Source organism: Saccopteryx leptura, chromosome 1 (genome assembly GCF_036850995.1).
Source record: "Saccopteryx leptura isolate mSacLep1 chromosome 1, mSacLep1_pri_phased_curated, whole genome shotgun sequence".
NCBI lineage: Eukaryota > Metazoa > Chordata > Mammalia > Chiroptera > Emballonuridae > Saccopteryx > Saccopteryx leptura.
Window position 1 is genome coordinate 148,637,162 of NC_089503.1, and position 26,130 is coordinate 148,663,291.

Consider the following 26,130-nt stretch of genomic DNA (forward strand, 5'->3'; position numbering starts at 1 on the left):
CATTCCACAAACATCCCAGGACCCAAGCTTAAGAGAAATGTTTCCATCCCAGAATCCCAAGAAAGGGTCTGAACATGGTTCATTATCCCTCCAATAACTTGTTTCAGGAACGTCTCTAATGTTGAGCTAATAGAAGCATTAGGATCTTGCAGGAATTGGAGGAGGTGTATCAGATAAGAGATTGAAACACACGCCACGTGCTCTGTGCTGTTCAAAGGAGCCAAGTCTATCCTTCCCGGGGAGCCAGTCGTCAGTCTGGAAAACTTCTGAGGAAAATAATAATGGACTGGGGCGGACCCCGAGGGCTCCGAGGGCCTCTCTGTCAATAACTGTAAAGGCAATGCTGAGGGTTACAGGAACCTCTGATGGAATATGTGGGAACCGGGTATAAACTTACTGGAAGGAGCTTCATTTACATTAAAACCTTGTTAGAAGCTGAGTGCCTGAGCCCTTGTGTCTCCATCTCTAGAAACAAGGAGTTGGTGACTCTCAGTTCCCTTCCACGCCTACTGTTCAGCCTCCTTGATAAACATTCCTAAGATGCACAGACTGAAGTGCATCATTTGACGAGAGTATATGTTGTTCTGTGAAAGTCATGTGTGCACACGTATGACGATAGCATAGTTGACGATGATACCTCATTCTTACTCCTGTTATCAAGGATTTGGGGGAGGTCAGGGTGGTTGTCAACAGCAACACAAGCTGAGTGCCCACCATGGGCGGCGCTTCAGGAGATGCAGGTTCAGGCCGTGCAGAATGGAGGGCAGAGGTGTCCCCGTGGCTGAGACCTTCCAACACCCTGGTCCTCCCAGGAAGAGCGGGTCCACCCTGAGCCCCATCAGCCAGTGCAGGAAGGTGGGGGAGACCCACCTTCTGACCTTATCAGCCGCTGCCCACCTGGGAGAACGCATTCCAGCCCCATTGTTCCGCGCTTCCTGAGCCCCTGCTCCCTCTGACTCACCACACATGAAGTCACAGTGCAGGAAGCTTCAAGGGGCCCACGGAAAGCCCTTGGCACCCCGGCCTCCAGGATTAAATGGTGCCAACTGTGACGAGGCCACCAACAAAACTGAGACAGCTGTCCGATGTGAAGAGTGCCCCCAGATACAGTTGGGGTCCCTTAGGCTGCTGCCCAGGCCTCGCAAATCCCAGCTACCCCTTCTTTCAGTCGGACAGGTGTGACGTTCCAACCCTCCTGTACGCGACATGCTTGTTTCTGACTGTGACTTTTGAACTTAGTGTCACACGTCCAGCACACCGTATCCACTTGACGAAGTCCTGGGCACAGAGAGCGAGCACAGCCACGTGAATTATTGACCAGACGGGAATTTCTGAGTGGACAGTGAGTACTGGCAGTGATAAATGAAGACCCCTGGATGGCAGAGATGCATGTGCCCACAGCCTGCGCTGACGGGACACAAGCTGCACCCTCGTGACCTTTCCCTTCTCTGTGCCCACACAGTGCCTTGCGTCCCTTCACGTGGCACTGTGCCGGGCACGTGGCTGGTGAGCAGCTGAGATCTGGTAATGAGAGAGCAATATCACCAAAGTTCCAACTGAAAAGCTGGCCACTAGTTTCTCCATTTGTCCACCAGCATGTCTCCCTCGCAGCCCTGCCCGACACAGCGGCCCTCCTGTCCTGCTGACCACAAGTCCCCAGGGCAGGAGGCTCCCTTCCAGGGAGCGTGGCACACAGATCTGTGGCCCTTCACGTGGAAACTGGCCGCCCACAGGAACCACGCTGCTGGGATTCAGCGGTTTGTGTGTGGGGGGGGTTGGGTGTCTTCCCCGCAGGCTGGGGGCCTCAGCAGCGACTCTTCTTTCCACCGTCCTGACCCGTGTGCCCACCCAGACGTGGCACAGGGCCAGTGGCAGGAGCTGTGGCAGGATGATAGTCCCTGTCTCCCCTGACAGCCGCCACCCAGCAGCTGCTGCGGAGCAGAAAGAGGAGCTGGGGGTGGGGGGAGTTCGAGGCCATTGCCGGCAGAGGAGGAGGGGACAGCTGGTGGAGCCAGGGACCACCGAGTTGAACCCCGCTGAGTCACCACCCAGAAAACAGGACGTCAGAGCTGAGACTGTGATGGTGAGGGGGGGAAGTGAGCCACCCAGGGTCCTAAGGAAGCGTCCGAGGGAGGTGGGGACGTGACAGTCTAGGCTCAGAATCACTGATTTCTGAAGTCAAGGTCAGGAAGGTCCAGATGCCTAGGCCGCTGGCCCAGCAGGAGGCCCATCCCCCCTTCCTGATGGGCTGTGACAGGAAGCCCCTCTCCTGGCCCTGCGCAGAGCTCCTGGTCCACGGGGCCCCCCACTTGGTCTCCTCTCTGTGGTCTTGCAGGAGAATGGCCACAGACTCAGCTGCTCTTCAGTTTTGCTGGACAATGTTGGCGAGTGATAGTGTCCAGGATCAAAACGTCAGGAGCTCGTGGCAGCATATTTATGCTGTGGGACAATCGCAGAGGGCTCTGCTGACACAGCCTTCCTGTCCCCACATCTTGCTTCCCCTCAGGAAAGTGGGACGTGTTGGATGATTTCCCAGCTTCGAGTTGGAGAGGAAGTGACCAGGCCTCCTCCGGCTGCCCCCGCCCATCTGCACCGGGAGAAACACCTGCGACCACAGCGAGGCTGCCCCCTTTGTGCCTTTGCAACTATCCAAACAACCTGCATCCTGCAGGCAAGCTCCGCCTCTCCCCAGAGCAACCCCTGCCCTGCGCTCTGGATGACACGCCCCGAGGTCACGCACACTCATCACAGCCAGTAGATGACCAGCGGGTGCTCTGCGTTCACACCACTGACCATCTCAGAAGAAAGAACTTCTGGAAGAGCTCAGGCCTGGGGTTTTCCCTGGGTCCTGCCCATTTATTCTTCACATAATAGGTGCTTTTTTTTTGAGAGAGAGAGAGACAGACAGACAGGGATAGACAGGAAAGGAGAGAGATGAGAAGTATCAATTCTTCATTGCAGCATCTTAGTTGTTCATTGCTTTCTCATATGTGCCTTGACTGGGGGGCTCCAGTAGAGCCAGTGACTCCTTGCTAAAGCCAGCAACCTTGCGCTCAAGCTGATGATCTTGGGGTTTCGAACTTGGGTCCTCAGCATTCCAGGTCGACACTCTATTCACTGTGCCACCACAAGTCAGGTTTCAAACAGTAGGTACTCAAATCCACGTGATAATGGAACACGGGGACCGGCCTGCCTCCCTACCCGCCCGGAGGAGTCGCTCACACAGCACTAACAGCCCTTGCTGGGTCTGGTCCTCTCCCCCTCACCCGTGTGCTCCCATGCGAAGCATCTGTCTCATGCGCCAGTGTTCCACAACAAATGCTGACACTGTGCTACCCCACCCCACCCTGGGCTCTCACGCTGGCTCTGACAACCAGGAGCTATGGCAGCTTCGTGCTCAGCCTACAGCTGGACACAGAGACAGAGTGTGTGCTAAGATGCATGTTCATTTATTGCTATTTGCAACCATGGCTTTGAGAATGAAAATAACCCCTTGAAATTCCTTTGATATCACACATAGGTGGGATATAAAACTGAGACTCGTGGACACAGATAAAAGTGAAGTGGTTACTAGGGGAAGGGGGGTGGGAAAGAGGGACAAATATTTATATATGGTGATAGAAAATGATTTCACTTTGGGTGATAGACACACAACATAATCAACAGTTCAAATGCTATAGAGATGTTTACCTGAAACCTATGTCCTCTTATTGACCAATGTCATCACCATGTTTAACTCAGTTTTCTAAATAAAATTTTTTTAAAAATAAAAGAAATCCCTTTGATAGAAAAACAATAAAGAGGACAAAAATCCACAAAGAACCTGCTCACTAGACCAGAGGAGCCCCAATGCCTCCCTGGCTCTCTAACATGTCATTATTGGGGTGCCTTGGTAGCCGCAGGGGGGTGCACGGGGGGTTGTGTGAGCACAGACAGGTCTGTCCACCATGACGCAGAGTGCTGGTGCGTGAGCCCGCCTCCTGCTAGGGCTTCCTGGTCCCCGTGGCCGGGAGTGGAGGGAACAGACGGTGCTGCAGGCTCATCCTTCCCCGGGCTTCCTGACACACCAGCGGCCCCACACCAGAAGCGACCACGTCCTGTTCCATCAATCACTCCACAGGGATGGGTCACTTCCTTCACAGTGACTCAGTGCCAGGAGATCAGAACCTTCAAAGAATGCCACTCCTGACCTTTTCTGCTCAGACTGACGTCACAGGAACGTCCGCCCAGCGCCCACCTCCTCCGAGTCCCTCTGATGTTTTCAGTCTTCTTGTAAAATACTCTTGTTTCTGTCTTCACTATAGACAGGGAGCTTTCTACTCAGAAAATGCCACATTTTCTCCTTACGTTGACTTGTCCCACCTGTCCCAAATTCACCATCTTTTCTGTTTATACAAAGCCGACCAATTCTTCAAGGACCCAACAGGAGTCCGTCTCTGAGAAGAAAGCCCACTCTGAGCTCCCCCTAGGACCCCCAGGGGGGCTCTCTGCCCGCTGAACTCACTGGGCAGTGGTCATGTGGCCCCCATCATGGTCGGTCGCTTTTATACATACAGGTCTTGCCATCAGCTAGACGGGAAAATTTCCTAAGAGTCGGCAGTGCACCTGGCAACAGTCGGTACTTCCGACAGAGCCTCACCCAGGCTCAGTCCCCCGACAGGGTGCTTCATAACGGAGCAGTAGCTGGGTCCATGGCTGGCCAGTGAATGCACCTCCTGCATCAGTGGAAAAACACTGTGGTCACTGGACCCCCTCCAACCAGGTCTCCCTAACTACGATGATGTGAAGTGTCTCCTGCCCAGAGCTGACTCCACCACAGGCTGCACTGACCCCACTCCTCTCTCTCTCCCGCGAGCCTGTGTTCCTCTTTCGTCTCCACAACGGCTCTCTCCTGACCCCAAGTCTCACGTCCTCAGTGGCTTCACTCACCACCTCCCCCAGCTCTTCAGAAGACTGCTCTATGTAAGCCACTCCATCTCTCCATCTCGTCCTTCCCGATCCTCTGCCGCCGGGCTTTAGTCCGCTGCCCCGGCCCTGCTCACGCTCACTGGCCACCTGCCTGTCCAGCGGCCAGCAAGCCAGCACCATGGCCACATAGCCTCTGCTGCATCGCACATTGGGGCTCCTTTCTTTTTCAGGCTTCTGACTGATTGGCTCTTTGACACTGAACCCTCTGCTTTGCCTCCTGCTTGTCCAGTAATCCCTTAAATGCAGACTTTTCCCAGGAGTCTGTGCACAAGTGGCTTCTCCGTATCCACATTCCCGGGTGGCCAGTTCACACTGGATACGGGAGATGGAGCGTTCTTGCAATAATACTAATTACTAATATTCATGGAGCACTTAACCACACAGCATTCTAAGTGTTTGTGTGTGTGGTGACCTCCTCAAACCCACAGTCACTGTGGGGCAACAAAGCATCTCAAATGAAATGTAAATTTGACAATGTTACCTCCCCACTTTAAACTCTGTCAATGGGTCCCAAGTCAGTGGGCTCATGTCCACGTTCTGGAAAATGGCACACAGAGCCCTGGATCTTGCCGGCCCCTCTGCTTCCTTGGTCACAGGAAATCACTCGCCGTCCCTGTACCGAGGGCTTCTGTCTTCTCTGCACTGTCTCCTCGCTTCCCTTGTCTGCGTGCCTTCAGGTCTCACCCAAGGCTACACGGCCTGTCCTCCTAGTTAGTCTGATTGCATTTTTTACAAAGTAGTGACCACCTGTGTAAGAATCTGTCCTCCCCACGGGGTTATGAGCTCCTGAACATCAGGGCTTGTCCCTGTTCCCTTCGGATTTGCAATGCTCATTGTGCTGGGTACAAAATATACACTTTATAAATGTCTGTTTTAACAAACATGCTAGTGAACAAATAAATGAGCAAGTGGCTATGTTGCTGTTTTTCTTTTTCCATGAATTATTTTTCAATAGAGTGCACGTGCACGCATGTGCACACACAAACACACTCCCACAACTTGAGCAAAAAAAATGTTCCTGTTTATACTGATGGACATTTTATAGCAACAAGTATCAATTACAATAGGGGTCAGGAACTTTTTTGGCTGAGAGAACCACGAATGCCACATATTTTAAAATGTAATTCCATGAGAGTCATACAATGACCTGTGTACATTACGCATTATCCAATAAAAATCTGGTGTTTTCCCAGAGGACAGCTGTGATTGGCTCCAGCCACCCACAACCATGAACATGAGCAGTAGGAAATGAATGATTATAATATATGAGAACGTTTTATATTTTTAATGTTATTATTTTTTTCTATTAAAGATTTGTTTGTGAGCCAGATGCAGCCATCAAAAGAGCCACATCTGGCTGGCGAGCCATAGGTTCCCAACCCCTGAATTATAACATTGTTATTTTTCTCAAAGCAAGACAAACATTATAAAAAATGCCACCGAATTCCACAGCACGGGCCCCAATTATTTTTCTATCTTCCTTTTCCACAATGTCCATTCATATTTTCCTAAAGCAAAATGTAAACGGTCCCTCCCATCACAGCATGTGCTCACTAGTAGTTGTATGTATTAGATTAGGATTAGCTGCATGTTATAAAAAACAACAACATACACACACAAGTGCGTAAGAACAATAGAAATCTCTTTCCATCTGACAATGAAGAGCTCTGAGCTGGCGGTCCAGGGCTGAGAGGGCAGCTCTGAGGACACTGGCTTTGGCTGCCTCCTATGTTGCTGCTCTGTGACCACGGCCTCGTAGTCGGAGACGGTGGCTGGCAGTGTGGTTACCGTGCCTGCACCCCAGAAGGCAGGAAGAAGAGGACAAGAAGAGGTTCTGCCCCTCCCTTTCAGGAATGCTTCCTGGCCTGACCTTTGGTGGTGCAGTGGATAAAGTGTCGACCTGGAATGTTAAGGTCGCTGGTTCAAAACCCTGGGCTTGCCTGGTCAAGGCATATATGGGAGTTGATGCTTCCTGCTCTTCCCCCTCTTTTCTCTCTCTCTCTCTCTCTCTCTCTCTCTCTCTCTCTCTCGTTTTCTCTCTCTTTCTAAAATGAATAAATTTTGGGCCTGACCTGTGGTGGTGCAATGGATAAAGTGTTGATCTGGAACACTGAAGTTGCTGTTCAAAATGAATTAAAAAAAAAAGGAATGCTTTCTGGTCAAGGGATTAAGCAAAGAAAAAATATACAGACACAGATAACAGTGTGGGGACTGCAGGAGGGACGGGAGTGGGGGGTGAATGGAGAGGGAGGGAGACGTGACTTGGGGTGCTGAACACACAATACAACAGACAGATGATGGATTGTAGAATTGTACACCTGAAACCTGTATAACTGTATTAACAAATGTAACCTCAATAGAGTCAATACAATTTTTTTTTTTTAAAAAAGAGAATGCTTTCTGAAAATCCCATACAACCTATAGACTGACAAGCCACATTAGCAGTGAAGACAATCGTAAAATACAGTTTTTGCTTGTTTGTTCACGGGTTCTGTTGGCTGGTGGTAGTGTGAGCAATAAAAGATATTTAAATTTTGTTCGGAAGGAGGAGGAGATGTTGATGTCGGCAACTGATCGTCTCCACCTCCATTTATATAAGACACCTCAGGAGTATTTTTCCGATGAACAGCCTGTGATCAGCTGAAGGATGACCCAGTCACCACCCAGGTAGCAAACTTGCAGATAAAACCAAGAGCAAATTAACAGAGTGAATGAAGTCCCACATTGCCCCTCCGAAACCAAAGGTCAGGAGTAGAAGTGTCACTTCACTGAACCAAGAAAAAGTATGTGGTCTTTCTGCCGTTACTTAAATTCACTATAACAAACACCACGTAAACAGACGAGAGACTCATTCTGCATATACATAGTCCTAGAAATGGGGTTAGACAGGTCATGAGATTCACGTACATACCAACTTGTTTGGGTTGGCCCAATCCTCTAGACCAGTGCTTCTCCGACTTGACCGAGCATAGGAATGACCTGACACCTTGCTGAGGGTCTAGTTCAGCAGGTATCAGGTGACGTCACAAGTCTGTTGAACTTTGGGTAGCAAGGCTCTGCACCTGTCCATCCAGGTGTGAGTTCAGGTTTCCAAGGATTTGTACAAGATTCGTGAAAAGGCCTGGAGAGTAGAGAGGGGCCAAAGAAGGTGGGAGAGGCTGCAGACCTGACCGGCGAGTCTGACCTGGACAGGAGAGGGCGGAGGAAGAAAGGACGGTGGGCAATGTCATTCTGCAGAGAGACCAGTAGGGAAGTGACCCAAGGTGCCCATCACAGTCCAACGGCTCACGGGAAGTGGTTGGCCCAGGGCCCACAGCCACGTTCAGTCGTCATTGGGGCAGCTGGCGGGAAGCAAGACCTCGGAGGTGACAGAGAGGTGGATGGGGGGTGAATGCGGGGACAGCTGGGACTCCACACAGCAGGACATCTGCAGGCTGTGCTCTGATTGCTTCCAAGTCACTACCTGGGAACGTTTACTACAAATACTCATTTTCCAACATTATTCCCAGCACACTGCCTAGAGAGAGCAGCCAGTAAATATTTGTTACTGAAAAAAACAAACTGAAGCTGAAGGGAGGACCACAGTAAGGAGTGAGTCGGGATAGGACCCAAGATGCACAGCAGAGTCTGCATGGGCAGTGAGGACTGTTTGCAGCCTACAGTCATGGTTTCGCTTCTTCCTCATAAAAGCTGACAGCAGCGAATGCTATCCGATTTCAGGTTCCAGGGCGCAGTATTTGATTGCAATTAGTTTAACAATGTGGAGGCATTTTCCTCTAAAGAGACCGTGGAAGGATAATTTAATGGAAACAAATTAACCATCGTGGAATTTATACCATCCACCCATATGCACTTTGAACACCAACGTAATTACATCATAATTTTAATTTAAAATGAAATCATTGGGTTACACTTTTGCAGAATGAAAATTAGCAAAGTCCAATTTAATTTGTGTTAGGGCACCAATATCCTCTGCTTCTGGAAATAAAAGTCCTTGGGAGATAAAAATTCAATTGAAAGTATATATTACAGCTTTGCTCAGATTCATTTTTCAATTTGTTATAGTTCATAAAATTACAAGTCGAAATGATGGTTTCTGAATTTATAAAATGTGTAAAACTTCACAGAAAACTATATTATGATTTTGGTGAGTTTAGGAGTTTCAAATTTTCTCCAGTTTTTTTCTTTCTTCTTATCAGAATCATAAATCAAATGACGTACATCTTTATTATTATATAAATAGTGATAAAACTCGGTACCTTTATACCAAAGTGATTGACAGAATTTATGGAAAAAGGTGCCATGTATTACAGAGAAAAGTGTCACACTATAAAATCTGGGGATGAGTGGCTTCCCCTGCACACCAAAACAATCAACAACCCATCCATTGTGTCATCTTCATCATGACTTGACATCTGAAAGCATCATTCATTCATTCATCTAATAATTATAATTTTAATGTACTTATTGATTTTAGAGAAAGAGGGATGGAGAGAGATAGAAAAAAACATTGATTTGTTGTTCCACTTATTCATGCATCTCTTGGTTGATTCTTGTATGTGTCCTGATGCAGGAATCAAATCTGCAATCTTGGTGCATTGAGACAACATTCTAACCACCTGAACTTCTTGGCCAGGGCTTTCTCATTCAATAATTACTGTGGAGGCTAAGGACGAGTCACTGTGGTAAACTGGGAATTCAAGGACGAACTAGGCCTCCAATGGGCCCTAAGAAGAATTCAGAACATGCAGGTGCTGGGAGCCCTTAGGGAAAGGATCTCGTTACTCTCTCTCTCTGTGACCCTCAGAAGCAAGCTTCTTATCCCAAGTCAGCGTAAAGGAGGGTGTGGGAGTTCTGGGGAGAGAACATCTATGTTTTACTCATTGTATTTTGAGTTCAGAAGAGTTATATTTTGCTTTGCTTACGGGATAATGGAGCTGCCCAAAGAGGTTCCCTTTGACTTTGGAAGGGAAGAGTAGTGAGTGTGTCCGTGAATGAAAACGATGGAATGGGCCTCCTAGACCACAGGAATGATGAGATCAAAGACCCAAAGGAAAAAGAAACAGCCAAGGTTCCAGAAAGAATGAGGGTTCTGGATGGTGTACAGGGGTCTCAAACTCAACTCAGCATGTGGGCCGCAGAGCAAGATCACAGCCGTTCGGCGGGCCGCACTAGGTCTACAAAAGGCAACTGTTACGCAACACTTTTCTCACTGCAGTTGAAAACAAAAAAAAAATCAGTACAACAAGCACAATCGTACATGCAGTTTACTCAGTGTCACAAAACGACCAGAAACTGTTGTTCGCATCACAACTGCTGTTAACTAAGCTAATATCTAGCTAGGATGCTAGAGAAATGAAAAATACAAGTAGGCCCCTAGGCTTACTTAATTTTATCCAAAATATTTTTGAACTTCGTGGATTAGTTTGCGGGCCGCACAAAATTGTTCGGCGGGCCACACAAAATTGTTCGGCGGGCCGCGAGTTTGAGACCCCTGGTGTAGAATGTAGGGAAGTTGTAAAAGAGGAATAAACAGATCTGGATCACACTTAGGGCTCCAAGTAGCAGGCTGAGGAATTCAGACGTCTTGTAGGGAATGGGAAGCAAGTCAGCCTTCCAGAGAGGGTGCTGGTGTCATTCTTTAAGCAAGTTGACCTCATGGCAAAGGGTATGTGGTGACAGAGTGAATTTGTAGCTTTTTGGACAATAAAATTTTTCAGTGGCTGTTTTGGAGAATTAACGAGGTAACTCTTGAGAGATGACAGGAAGGATTTCTGGGGAGGGGAGTAGGGGAAACGGTAAAAGTTAAGGAAATAAATATACAGTGGGCTGGGTTCTCGTGTTTTACGTGTTTCTCAATAACACTGGAAGTGGGAATAAAAAAAGAAAACAAGACAGTTGGATGTTTCAAGACTGGAGACGGCAGAGCAGAGATGGAGATGGAGAACGGAGTCGGGTCTGTGTTGATAACATTAATACTTTCCGTAATTTAGCTCCAATCTGCTTTTTTTACTTCTTAGTTTATTTCCTTGGCTGTTCCATGGTGCTTCGGACTGCACTCTCTCCCCAGACACATGCGTGCTGAGCCTGGCCACCGGTGTGATGGCCCTGGAGGTGCAGCCTGTGGGTTCTCCGGATGGGACCAGCGACAAGGAGAGCCTGAGGGGAGCACAAGCCTCCCTGTGCAGATGAGCAAGAGGCTGCGGCCCGCACTCCAGGGAGAGCCCGCTCCAGCAGGAACAGGCGAGGCGGCACCTTCGGCGTGGACATCCAGCCCCAGAACTGTAGGGGGTCAGCACCGCGTTTCAGCCCGTCTGTGGCGCTCTGTTGTGGCAGCATGAGCAGAACACACATAGTGTCCAGCAAACACAGACTCCCGAATCCTGGGCTCCCTGACTTCCAGCTGCCCGCCCCATGCCATTCAGGGCGGAGTTTCCTTTGTCCTCTCTATCCATGACTGGGTTCTACCTGACGCAGGAGCCCCCTCTCATCTGAGCCTTCCCTGATCTCCCTTTATCTTTGTGTCCTCTGAAGTGTCACACCTCTCCTCCAGTGTTCGTCAGACACCAAGTACCAGTGCTTGTGTGCTTAGCGACAGTATGTGACTGTGAGCTCGCCCAATGTGGAGACCGTGTCAGATGCATGTGTGTCCCCCAGCACTGAGCTCAGGGACTGGACCGTTGAAGAAGCAGAAGGCATAAAACACCACGTTCTAGCTAAACAGAGACGCGAATGCAACCAGAGGTGTCTGATAGCCAAGGTTCAGCTCCTGTGAACACAAGAGCTGCGGGTTTGACCAAGACAGGAAGGACCTCAGTTCTTCTCTGTTGAGATGGAGGTATCATCTCAGATATTAAGAGAGAGAGAGAGAGAGAGTATTTTTTCCCCAATTTGTCAAAATTACCTGGTATCCAATATAGGAAACACGTGTCAGCTGACAAAAGAATGTAATGGGCCTAAAATATCCCATTAAATTCCCACTGCAATGCGCCTCATTCAAAAGATAAAGGGAAATACATTCTGGCTAAATGCCCAGCCTGAGATTTCTGTAAAACAGAACAAAGTGTTTAAACAAGCTCTGAAGAGGCATCGACTTTTCCATCTGATTTCAGGTGGAAAGTCCTGTCATTCAAGCCTTGTTGGTCATCTTTTTAAAAATGACCATTAATGTGTTTTGATTCTATTTAAAGAAAAAGCATGAGGTCATACCCAAATTCTGTGAAAATCAAGTAAACAGGGGAGACATAAAAGACAGTGGGGAATAACTTCTCTTGTGTCACATTGTTTTGTATTTCTTGTGAGCCAGTTCAAAGAGGAGCCTGTTGACTATGTTTGAAATTTTTTTCAGAGACCCGATTTAATGATTTTGCATGGAAACCAGTGAATATATTACTTAAGGATAGAACAAAGAAAGACAAAAATATTCAAACACCCTCCTAAGCAAGCCAACCAGCACACACCCCGTTCAACAGTGTCCTTCCTGCTTCTCCTCAAAGCTACAGGAAGTGTGCCCCGTTTCCTAGGGACGCACTGTCCATGCCATGCTGCTCGGGGCTTGCTCACGCCTTTCCCTGCCGGGACGCCTCCCCTGTCATCAGTCACTGCTGACTGTCCATCCCAGTTCACACGCGGTTCCTCTGTGAGGCCTTCCTGACTCCCCAGTCTCTGAGCTGCCACCCCCACCCACGCTGTGGCCACTCCTGACCCGAGGGGCCTCCTAGGTCTACGGAGCAATTCCACCTGGGCTCTCGGCACGTCTGCTCGGTGAGCCACTTTATCATAAAACAATAAAAATTACATTTTATAACTGCATTGGTATAAAGAAAGTGTAATCCAGGCTGGACTCATTATTATATACCCATTATTATGATGATATGCATTTTTAAATTCTAATTTCTTTTAAAAAATTAAAATTAAACACTCTCTGGGCCCCTTAAAGTATTGTGGAGCTTTGCCTCCTGTTCATGGGGGACTGGCCCCCCTCGGACTCATCCTGTAATTGTTTTCCTCCCTCTGTCTCCCTCCCTGGGGCGGGCTTCAGGTCAGAAGCTGGACAGCCGGCTCTCCGGGCGTCAGAAAGCACACAGCATAGGCTCTCCAGAGGGGATGCCCCAGGGCTGACTTAGCTCTGCGTTTGTGGATGCAGGGCGGTGACCCCTCTGTGTGTGACTGGGAGTCCCGCTTTTTCCGGTGATAACACTGCACTATTATTATTAGACCAAACGTTCCTGTTTTCCATGCAGCATTGAGGGAACAAAGTTAGAACAAACTGGTCATGGAGAATCCTAGAGACTTGTTTCCATGTAGAAAGTTTCCTTTGTGGGTCAGCGCTTTGTTTACAGAAGCGCGCACACATGTACAGAAACACTCCGGAAGGAATCTGGAAAACAAAGCTTTCCTCTATTTCAATCTAGTACATGAGATTAAGCAATTTAAAACCAGGCTACCACCTAAAACGCACTCACCCATGTCCATGACTGGTCACAGGCCCACTGCATTGAGCATCTCCACGACATCCCTATTCCCAGTGTCCAAGTCATCACAGGGCTCTGCCCCTGACACCCTAAGTCTGAGTGACTTAAATATACGTGTCGCTACAGCTGGTGCCCTTAGCAACGCCCTTGACCTAGCCCGGTTTCCACGGGAGCCGTTTTACAGACGAAGGGCTCTCTCTCTGACCGTCCCACAGCCTGGGCTGCGCCGGCAAAAATCAACGCCTGTTCCTGAAGGAGCAGTCGCACACCCTGGTCACTTTTAAGGTATATTTTCCCGCCGTGGCAGATGTCTGGCAGGAAAACTCAACTCCAAGTGTGTTACAGGCAAGGCTCAACAGATGACACCCTCGCAGCTCCCGCTCCCAAAAGGTCCCAGCGCCCTGAAACCAGCGATTTCTATGGTGGTGTCAAATAAAGTTTCTCCAGACAATGTCCCCCGACTCTGAACCTTGCTCATGGTGTCTGCGGCGAGCATTTGGAGAAGTGGTTTTGTGGGCACGTCGGGATGAGGAAGAGTCGCTGGAAGGTTCACTTCCCCTTGCTCTGCAAGCACCGGAGCTGACCGGTGGGCGAACGGCTCTAATCACTGGCTCTGGGAGGACCTCACACTCAGCACTGCCACACAGCCGAGCAATACCCTCTTCAGGGGACACTGTCATCCTATCACATTACACAGAGCGCACACGGGCAGCTTCTGGGCTGGCACCTCTATTGCTCTGTGACATATCCTGGCTGTACACAGGCAGCTCCCAACGCTGCTCCCTGCAGACGCCGCCTAGACTGCCCCCATCCAGTGTGAGGATGTGGCAGCTTCCCTGTGTCTGTCTGTCCCCCCAGTAAGCCAGGGTCCCTGCACGAGCCATCACCTACAGGGTAAAAGCAAACACAATGGAAACAAGCCACATACAACGACCATGGCTCCTGATGCGCTGGGATCTTCATCCAGAGGGGAAATGACCATGAAATAAAACCGAGTCCCGAGCTCCAGAGAGTGATGCATTTGCTTGTCCATCATCCAGAGGAGGCAGCAGGCGCCTCACCCTCTGCCTTCAGATCAGGTGTCAGAGCCCGTCCCCAGGGACTTTCCCCACCTGCTGGAGTCACTCCTCTGGAATGCAGGACAGTGTGTGTGGTGGCTGAGGTGGCTGTGTGGCCACTTTCCAGGGGCATTTCCAGCTCTCCTGCCTTCTGCCCACAGTGACAAAGCACATTCCTGCCCTCTCACTGGCCCTGAGGGGAATGGTCATGGTCAGCATGAGTCAGCAACACCAGCTGTTTACAGAGCAACTGACCTGATGCTGGGCGCACAGTAGGGGTGAGGGGTGTGTGTGTGACAAAATGCTCCCTGTGCACCCAGCCTGGCTCTCACCCGTGCTGGGTGACTTGCCCACTGTTAGGCCCCCAAGAAATTCTAGGTGGACTGCCAGGTAAACTACAGAACACCCAGTTATATTTTGACTTTCAGAAAAAAATCAGTGGATGTTAAAGACATCAACTGGGATCAGTAATAATGGCAACAACCAGCATAGACAAAGACCTTTACACAGACAAAGACCATTCCACTCTCTAGAGTCCTCGTCATCTCCCTTGGCGTTCATTTCAGCTCCTCCTCACCACTCCTGAAAGTTGATGCTGTTGGGAGACTCACCTGAAAGTCAGTCAGTTTCTCACTCAGGCAAACAGGGTCAGAATCCTGTCTCTGGGCCCTCGGCATCTCCACGTCTCACAACAGAACGTACAGAATTCTCTCACATGCTCCTCTACACCCCTTGCTTTACCTGGATGTGGAGTTTTGTGAGGTGAGAGGTGACTGTTTGTTCAGTTTTGCTAACCTCACAGTGCCCTGGTGTTCACCAACAGGTTTGTTGATTCGAATGGGATCAGGGTCACCAATATTTTCAAGTTAGCCAAGATGACCACACGTCCATGTGGTCCAGCACATTCCTACCAGATGGAAGACAACTGTGATTAATCTACGTCTCTGCTCAAAGGGACAAGGCGAATTGGTACACTGAGAATGAGATCTGGGGTCCACTGTGTGAGTCCATGGTCCTCACGTGCTTTGTGGTTTATCATCAACGCCAGCATCATCTAGGGTCCCCCCGTTGGTGAGACAGGATGTGGGTGACCTACAGAAGGATCCAGTAGGAATACGCCTTCAAAGCACAGAGATCAGCCTCCCAGCTCAGCCGTGGCTCGCCAGCACCAGTGATGTGTGCAGTTGCCAAGTCTCTTTCTTGGAAGGAAGGTGAAAACCTCATAAACACAAGTGCAATGGTCCTTGATGTTGTTTATATGAACGGATCTCGGTATCCAATGGTTACAGCCCACAGAGCCATCCACGTGAGCCATGCTGAGATGGGCCAGGATGGGTAGAACTGAACTTCAGGTTCCCCTGACGGACGATGGAACTGGCTGGACAGTGGCTGGGCTGGCTCAGCCTGGTGGCAAAGGGGAGCAGGCTGTGCCCAGCGAGAGGTGGATGCCGGGCCAGCCCAGGGCCAGGCTATGTCCCACCGGTCTCCTCATCCTGCATCAGAAACATGCTCTCAACTCAGCAAGATGGGGTGTCCTGCTTCGGTGAGCTGCAGGGCAGAATTCCACAGGGTACCTTCCCCATGTCCTCACACACCACAAGTCCAGAGAGGGAGCAGCTCTTCTGAGGCTGCTGCAGATTTTCTGTTATGTGCCTTGGACAGAAGTGTATTTACTAAGCAAAGCAGCAGAAGGATTACATAATTGCATGGGGGTTGGAGACCGGCCAAACGAATTCCAAATCCTGTCTCCTCCCTGTAGGACCTTGAACAAGTTACTTACCTCCTTGAATCTGCAATCATCTCTTTTGTAAACAGACCTAATGATCGCAACCTCACAGTTTTTTGGTGAAGATCAAATAAAATGCCATTGATTCAAATCGTGGAGCGTAATACTTAATATATGGAAAATCCTTGACAAGCACAGGGATGGCTATTATTCTTTAAAACACAAAGCATTAAAACATATTTCCAAAACTATCTGCCTCAGTTCACACATATATGATAACACTATTTTCCAACGTCTGGATTTGGTGCGTAGGCATTCGTTGTTTCTGAAAGATCCTTGTGGGATGCTAATACGAGGATGGAGTTGAGGTCGACGGCTCTGGAGCGGGACTGGTGGTGAGAACAGGTTAGGTCCTGACAGGCACCCGCCAATCAGGAAGAACCCTGACCAAACAGGAAGAACCCAGGTGGCCACCAACCAGCCCAGCTGCACAGTGGCTGACAGTCTGGTGTGAACACGTCTCTTGTTCAGATACGTTTGGAAAATGCTTCTTCTCAAAGTTTCCATGGGGTTATTAAAGGCTCTGATAGGTCACGCAATTAAAAACAAATAAGTACCAGCTTACAAATCTTCCAAACTCATCGGTACATGGGGTGTTTTTGTTCACATCGGGGACCATCTCAAGGGACCCGGTCCATGGGGTGTCTGAGGGAAAGAGAAGCACCCAGTCTGAACAGGTTTGATTGAATCAGCACCTGGATTGTGATTCTATTGACCTAGTTCTCCATATCCGTTCAGCAATTCTGACTCGTTGGAAATCTCAAAGTCTCAAACAGAGTCTCTAAGGTGGTCCCCAAGAGTCCCAGTGCTGAGTAGAATTCTCCTGAGTGTGGAGGATGGACCCATGGATATCAGGAAGTGCCACTCCCTGGTTTGTGACATATGGCAAAGGGTCAAACTCCTAACAAAAGCAAGTTTCCTTGGCTGGTTGCAGGGGAAGAAGTCAAACGGATGTGCTACTGGTGGCCTGGAGTCCCACACTCACTGTACTGTGAGCTGCCTGCAGAGAAGCATGGTCCAGGAGCACAGAGCTGTCCCCAGCCAGCAGGGACCTCTGTCCTACAGCTCAAGGGACTGACTCCTGCCAGTAACCGGGATGAACTTGGAAGAGGACTCCACTACTCAGGTGGCACACAGCTCCGGTTGGACGTATCTGAACTGTTCTATCTGGACAGACACTGGAATCCTGGATACAGAATGAAGGACCCTGGCTTGAAGGACCAGTGTTATTTGTTCTGTAAAAGTTTAGATTTTAGGGAAAGGGGATATCAACTGGGCTTGGCATGCAGAGAAGACATCGGGAGATGTCTGGAGACAGGGTGGCATTCAGGAAGAACCAGCAGTCACAGACCCGGTTCATGAAACTGTAAACTATGTGAGTGCATGGCTGCTCAGTGTGCTTGAAAGCACAAGGTTGTAGCTGAGTGGAGCATTCAAGGGGTCAGAGCAGGGCAGGAGGACAAGGAGGGCAGCTTCCATTGTTCACAACCTGCAGACATCTAATGACATCTTCTGTCTGTGCCAAACCAAACCGACACCCCCTTTCCCTAAAATCCAGACTTTCAGGGAGCAGTCACATTGCGTGCACACTAGTGTCTTGCGTCCTGTGTCTAGTGCGTCCTGAGGGGCCTCAGGCTCATGCCCGGGCAGCTGAACACATGCTCATGGCACCTCGCTGACTGGACACCCTATGGGAACAGAGGTCAGAGGAAAAGAATGAGTCCCTCCTGGGGACGCAGTATGTGTGACCAGTCCGTGACCGAGGACATGAGGGAGGGGCCGCCACACCTGGGCTGGAGCTCTGGCCTCTGCTGTGCTGAATTGGACCGTGTATATGGCCCTCCCAGTTCTAATATTCTGTGATGCTATGAACTGGGGATCACAGCACATGAAAGGAATTATAGGCTAAAGAAGAAAACCATAGGAAAGAAAACCACGTCGAATGTCAATGGAGATGAACAAAAACATCCATTTAGACAGGACATGAAGGTAACTGGCCAAGATGAAGGAGAAACTGATTCAATGGAATAAGAAGGGGCCAGTTTTCACCTGCTGCATAACCTTCTTGTTTCCATTAAAAATAAAATTTCTCAGAGTGACTGCTTGGTAACAAATTTCTTATTACCTAATGACATTGAAGATAATAACCTTCTGTTCATAAATGGCTCTCCCGAGGGCTGTATTTAACATAGAGTGCTTATTAATGATGTATTCCCAGGGCAGTTCTGTGTCTCAGATGTAAGTCGCTGATGAGCACACAGCTATGAGGTATATTTCGTGCAACATTCTCATGGAAACCACAGCCTGAATTTATCTCTGAATATGTGACGCCTTCTCCTTAGTGACCCCAAGGCAGCATGGGACATTAATAATTCATAAAATGCCACATTGGTTTCCATTTTTAAAAATGAAGCAGGAAGTTGATAAAAATGAAAAATAATCACTATTTTTATATAAAATTTTTAATACAGTCTATTTTAGTACATCAGTGACCAAAAGCCTGACAGGTACAGGTAATGGGACAGACGCCCCCGAGCGAAGAGACTTCCATTCCTGCCCTCTGTGGTTTCCATGGCTACAAGCCCATCTGAACTGCATGAGTCACTCATCCCACCAGGCAGGAACGGGGGAGATGGAAGAATAAATGGCATCAGAATGTCACAAGAAGGGAAGGTGGTGACAGGTACTTCTGAGAGGAACGCCGTGTGTCACTTTCAGAACCCTCTGAGTGAGGGTCCCCATCCTTCACTAAAAGGTGTCTGTGCTCAGGGCTGGAAATTTTTATTACAAGTCGCCCAAGACCTCAGAAACAAACTTGGAGAGAATTGCCCTGTTGCAAACCAATCAATGTCTTGGTGGCTGGGTGGCATTTTGGGCATTCACAACATTCTGACACTCTCAGAAATGCAAGCAGAGACTGTCCACAGAGGGAAAGAGTTGTGCCCCGTCAGGAATGCATGCTGTTGGTTTTATTCAAGTTCCTTATTGTATCAGAGTTATTAATATAGGTGGTTTGCTGGCTGTTTGTTAAAAATATATACATAGCACTATTTTAAATACCATATTAGGTTCTTCTGCCTGTTAACAAACAAGCACTTCCCAGAAAAATAAAACAAAACAAAGTTGAGGATGGTTCCTAGGCAACACGTGCCGTCTCTGAGGAAGGCAGACCCAGACTCAGCCCAATTCTCCAACTGATGCCAAGAGACCCTTCCAAATGCTCTTCAAGTCAGCAGTTATGTGATTAGGGGCAGCGTCTCCTACAAACTAAGCACCTCATGTGCATCTCTGCCCAGGTCTGCCCCTCACTGAACTCTCGACATCTCACACAGTGAGCTGAGATGCTCAAAAAATAAAGGAATGGTGTCAGTGTCACCTTGGCAATCTCTTCATTTCACTTACGGCAGTCCCCCCAATCAATCAATCAATCAATCAATCACATCAATAAAAAACATACCATCATTTGAGATTCTCAAGTAAAATAAACCTCCTGTGCACACCAATGTCAATTAATGTTATGCTTTTTAAATGCAAAATTTATAGCACGGGGTTTGTAGCAATGATCCCCAGCCAAGAGCTGGTAAAGGCATGTGTGTCACCTGTGCTCATCACAGCGACAGCAGCACAAGTCAGGAGAAAATGTTTTCCCCTTGGTCCTTCTGTCGCCTTCCACGGGGGTTTAATCCTCACACAAATTTCTGCCATCTCATTTAGTGATGGCTTCCAATATTTTTAACTTGAAAGGAGTCTGGAAATCATGATGTTCTCTGTCACGGAGGGATCTCTTTCACATCCCACAGGTGCCCAGTGAGGTTAAAATGCCACTCCTGCCGTAAGCTGCCCTTGACACGGGTTTGCTCAGTAAACTCGGATGCCCTGCACCTGTCCTCACTGCCTATGTTTGGTCCCCTTCCTGTCCGTGGGCTCACTACCTGCCCCTCCTCCTTTGTCTTCCTTTCTTCTTGACCCCAGGATCTCCTAGTCCAGAAGAAAGCAAACCTGGCTGGGCATGTGCAGGTAAGTATTTGCATTTCAAATGAGAACTCTAAGCAATGGAGTTGGGAAATGCAGGTTTACAGGACAATCTGGCAGTAAAATGACCTCAATCACAAATGGTAAGGGTGGATTTGGGCCTTCTTTGCATGTCTGAAATTGATGCCAGTCACCAGGGAAAAATTAAAAGTTTAGTTGGCTTGACTTTAGTTTCATTTGGACTCCATTCTGCTACCCTCAACCTACTGGGTCAGAGAAGGACTCTATCCACTAAGGACCGTCCCATCTGGAGAGTGGAATCACAGTGTAGGGCCCCTCAAGGTTGTGAACTCCTAAGTAGTCGTGTTGGCCATTATTTCTGCGGCTCACAGCAAGTCCACCAGGCCCCCAGCTGCTCTCCTGAAGCCATGTCCTGCTCCACTCTGTCTCTGCTGGGACCAGTGCAGGTCCAGCAATTCTCCATCCTAGTGGAGGAGGATGCCTGGTCCCCACCTCAGCCCTGTCCTCCCCACCCACCAGGGCACACAGCAGCAAGGTGTCCAGGTGGCCTCCGGCTTCCCTGTGGGGGTTGAGTTCCAGAGACACTGAACCTGGTGCGGGCTTTAGCCGGCTTTCTGTGAACCCTGCAGATGTAAAATATGGACTGAAGGAGGTTCTCCTGACCATTGATTAACAATCACATGCTTCAAAAACGGTAAACAATAACTAGCTAGGTCCCTTGACCTGGGGCTTTGCAGTTTCTGAAACTTAGAAGCCGCCTTGACTGAATGACCCTCCACGCCCGGGGCTCTGCACTATGGAAAGTGTAGGGAGAGAGGAAAGAGAGAGGAAAGGGAGCAACGGAGCCCTGGAACGCTGAACAAAGAGGTGCTGATGAGGAAACCACGTTCTTCTCTAACAATAGATCTTTTGAACTCCACCAAATATTTGAACGTTACTCTGCCCATAAAAAAAACTTACTGGGCAAAAGCCACCTGATGGAGCAGCCAACATTGGGTAACACAGAAACATGACACCAGCTTTTATCACAGTGAGTTTATAACCTGGGTGAAGGGAAGAAATTACCAAATGAGGTTATTGGAGGCAGATGACTTCCTGAAACCCAGGGCATGTAAGAGCTAGAAGCATCAAGAAACAGTGATTAGAAATGCTGATGGGACACAGACATCTGCAACTAAGATACAGCTCAGTGCACGGCCCTGGACCACACTGACTGACACCTGCTAGGAGAGAAGTGCTTTGAAATACAGAAGCACTTTAAATACCACGGACCAGCCAGGTGGCCATGCCTCCTAGACATCAGGAGAGATGGACGTCACCACCTCTGCGGGAGTCACCCCCTCCTGCTCGTGTGGGCGCCCCTCTTCCATGGAGGGGATTCCAGCACTTACAGCTTTTTTGTGGTTGATGAGAGGGAATTTCCAAGGGTGGTTCGAATACATGTAACTATCACCTTTAAAATAATTTTTCATATATTCCCTTGCCTTACGTATAACACGTAGGCTATTTCCGTAATCTACACACTGGATTTTTCTCCTTTTAATCACCTGCCTGAAAAGAATCAAGAGGAAGGGGTTGGTGTAGCAATTTGCTGATTGTCATGTGAGTGACTGATTGTGTTGTGCGTTCATTGCCAAGTCCAGAGCAAACAACGGTCAGTTTCTGCTTCTGCAAGGCACGCTGGACTTCAGGGAGGTGTTTAGAATGATAATTTTTCATGGGTGTTCACTCTAAAAGGATAGTTGATATGTATTTTATAAAGTATATAATAAGTGAATTTTCTTTGATATCTTTAACATTGACTTTATAGACAGAAAACTAGACAGGCACACTTTCTTGGCCTTGTTGGACATCAGGCCTGGGATACCGACAGAGGTGATTTTCTGTGTTCCATGCTGAAAGTCTGACTTGATTGGCAGCACCTCATGTATGTCGCAGTAAGTGGTGTGTAAGATGTCGGGCACAGACGGGACGTTCCCTTTGCTTTGCAGCATGTGGCCATGTGGAGCCAGCTTTCAGACACACACACACACACACACACACACACACACACCTGTGCACAGACGGGACGTTCCCTTTGCTTTGCAGCATGTGGCCATGTGGAGCCAGCCTTCAGACACACACACACACACACACACACACACACACACACACACACACACACACACCCGTGCACAGGCTTGCCTTCCCTCCCAGGGGGACCCGCAGACTCCAGGCTGGTTGGGAGCAAACAGCAGCCCATAGAGCCTGAGAAAGAGACACCGCCCAGACTCTCCCCGAGACCCTCACATGCCTGCTAACCCACAGCCACGCCGGCACACGGCTAGAACCCCCTGAAGGAAGCCTGTGGTGTTCTGTGCGGGAAACTGGCACCTTAGAACGCTGCAGCATGTAAGATCCAAAACACTGTTGCTTGCTGTGGATATTTTGTTTTGGGGGTAAATACCCTTTACACACACGTCTTAAACATAAGCCTGCTCCTTCTCTTTCAGAAATCCTGAACTGTAAACGGCTCCCTTAGGGTAGACAGCAATGCGGAAGCCTGTTTGCCTCTAGGGGTGTGAACCTGCTCACAATTTAGTGAGCGAGCTGCAACAATAAAAAAAATAGCTGAGAAGAAGTTAGTGATGGTCAAGAATTCTGAGCTGTTATTCTACTGAGAACAGCAGCATTTTTCTTGTGGCTGAAAAGGGAAGCAAAACATCTTCTTGCGGGTTTTGACAGAGGACACAAAATGACCGTTTAAACGTTGAAGCATAAGACGATTCAACAGTAGGAGGAACACAAAATGTAAATTCGTTTTAGTAAAATGCACCCTCATTTCAAGAGGCATGCTGCTCTTCTGGGCAGGAAAGGAGGTATAGGCTTGCCGAGGCTGTGAACATTTACATTAAATCTTTCTGCCAGTAAAATACATGCTTCAGGAATGAATGTTAATGATTTTTATGCAAAGCCATAAAAGCCAAATGGCACACTATGCATAGACATATCCATTCTTGCAAGGAAGTAACTTCGATTCAGGGAGGGGAAAAAAGTAATTAAAATTTTTTTCAGTGAGGAACTTACCAAAAAATGAAACCCACACCCACACCAGCATATTGTTCATTTTAAGAGCCAAATAATATAAAAATAAGTGAAAGTGGGAACACTGGCTTTAAGGAGTATTTTTATAAGGAAATTGCCCGCTAAAATTAGAACCACGTAGATACAAAATCATACTGTTTAACTCTTGTGAATGGTTTTGTGACATCTTTTATCCTTCATAGTTTTAGATTTTCAAAATTCACTGTGGTTTGTCCTGATAGTTTAGCAGAGTTAGAGAAGGCTCAGTTCACTTGAATGAACAAGTTCAGGCACAGTGAGAACAGGAAAGCCCGTTCCTTCTTCGCTCATGGATGGGAGGGGGAAGGGAGGCAGGGAGAGGCTGGGAGAGGCTGGGAGGCTGGGTATTGTTCCTTTTCCTCTTAAACAGGATCAGCACTTTGAAATTAAGGGGGAGGGGGAATGTGAGCCTGATTTCTGGCAACCAGACAGCATTTATAATTGACTTCAGCAGATTTCTGCTGAGAACATCTGCCTGAAAGTAATGTTGGACTAAGATTGATTGTCACTTTTCCGAAAGGAATTCCTGTTTCCCTCCCCCCCCCCCTCTCTCTCACACACACACACACACACACACACAGCTTATCTGGCGATCTTGAGAGCACACAGAGAAATCTGGGAAACCAAAGAGTGAGATCCCAACTTCCCCGGCCTCTTATCATCTTCCCTGGCAGGGAGGAAATGTATTTTAGATTTCATTGAAACTACAGACAATGCTACGCTCACAGCTGTGTTCCAACACTGATGTCAACAGGACTAAGTGCTTGTTTTCATCTCGGGCAAACTTATCAGAAACATCCAGAACCAGATTATAAGATTCTATTGAAAACAGCCAGCAGAAAGCATCTCTGCTCCTTTTCTCGCCATGTCACGTGTTTATCATTAGGAACTGCCAACGTATTCATTGATTAGTCACTGCCCATCTCGCAGGCTCAGCAACATGAGATTTCAGGGCCAGAATTTTGAATTTGGACACAGTTTTCTATTTTTAGTTGTTCGGAAGCATCATGAGTACTCTCTTTGGCTACAAAATCGAGTGAGAAAACTCTCTTAAGGTTCTATGAAGTCTGTATTCTGCTAAGAAAAAAAAAAGACAAAGAAATAGCAATAAGAAAATGATGGAAAACTCACAATGGCAGACATTTGTTTATTATTAACCCATTGACATGGAATCAGATTTTCCCTAAATTAATGCTTTTGTTTTTTTCTGCAAGATGGAGAGAGAAAGCTATTGTCTCGATTGTCAAGTGGGGAGGGACCAGCCCACTCACGGTTTATACCGAGGCCAAAAGGACTGACTCGTCAGTGAGGGGACACAATTTGTGCTGCTCTGATCTCAGTCACCTCCCTACTGTGTCAGGCTAGGTATCCTGATCCCAGTGTGCCATGTTACAAGGTAAAACTTTGTCAGAAACAACTTGGCAATGTGTCACAAGTCTTTAAATGATTCATATGCTTGGCTTCCGTGATCTCACATCCTGAAAATATTAAGAAAAAGAGACAAAGTGTCCATCTCAGGATTAGGTCAAATAATCAAAAGTTGAAGACATAAAGGTCCAGCAATCAAAACGTGACCGAGCGTTTTGCTAAGGGGAGGGTGCATGGTGCAGTGTACCAATGGGGTTGTAGTGAGTTGTACACTTGAGCTCTGTATGGTTTTGCAAACCAATGCCATCCCAATGAATTCAATTAAACAACGGCCAAATAAACTGTGGCACAGCCACAGACTGTAATTGACTGCAACCATTAAGATCATGTGTTAATAAAATATTTAATACTATAAATGGCAAAATGTATGTTATGTGAAAAAAATTAAAAAATATACTTTAATTCGGCCCTGGCCGGTTGGCTCAGTGGTAGAGTGTCGGCCTGGCGTGCAGAAGTCCCGGGTTCGATTCCCGGCCAGGGCACACAGGAGAAGCGCCCATCTGCTTCTCCACCCCTCCCCCTCTCCTTCCTCTCTATCTCTCTCTTCCCCTCCCGCAGCCGAGGCTCCATTGGAGCAAAGATGGCCGGGGCGCTGGGGAGGGCTCCTTGGCCTCTGCCCCAGGTGCTAGAGTGGCTCTGGTCACGGCAGAGTGACGCCCCAGAGGGGCAGAGCGTTGCCCCCTGGTGGGTGTGCCGGGTGGATCCCGGTCGGGCGCATGCGGGAGTCTGTCTGACTGTCTCTCCCCATTTCTAGCTTCAGAAAAATACAAAAAAAAAATTATATATATATATACTTTAATTCTAGTATAAAAAGAAATGTATTTCTGTATACCTACATGTGTATATGACCCTAACAGTAGTATTTGTATAATATAAACATCAGAAGAAAAACAAGAATGTACTGGGACAAAGTGCACAAACAGAAACACTGGGCAAACAAAACTAAAAATGGCTGCCGTATCTGTCTTGCTCATGAAGTGACCCTCCCCCAAATGAGAATGGAGGCTCACTGGGTGCAGACAGTGGCTCGCTCAGAAGACAAAAGGCTTAACTCACTAGAGGAAGATGTGACAAGTCTGAACGAGGATGCTTACAGCAAAGTAGCTGTAAAGTATGGTCACAAAACTGCTGAAACTCTGACCTCTCAATCAATGTAATGAGACATTGCCGAGCAGTTCCATCAATTATTGTTGATAGCAAGCACAAAAAAAAAAAAAAAAAAAAATCAATGAAAACAGAGAAGAATAGAAAGCATCCTATACACTTGGTTTCACAGGTCTAAATGGGAACTGGCATCCAACTGCTAGAAAAGATGAGTTCT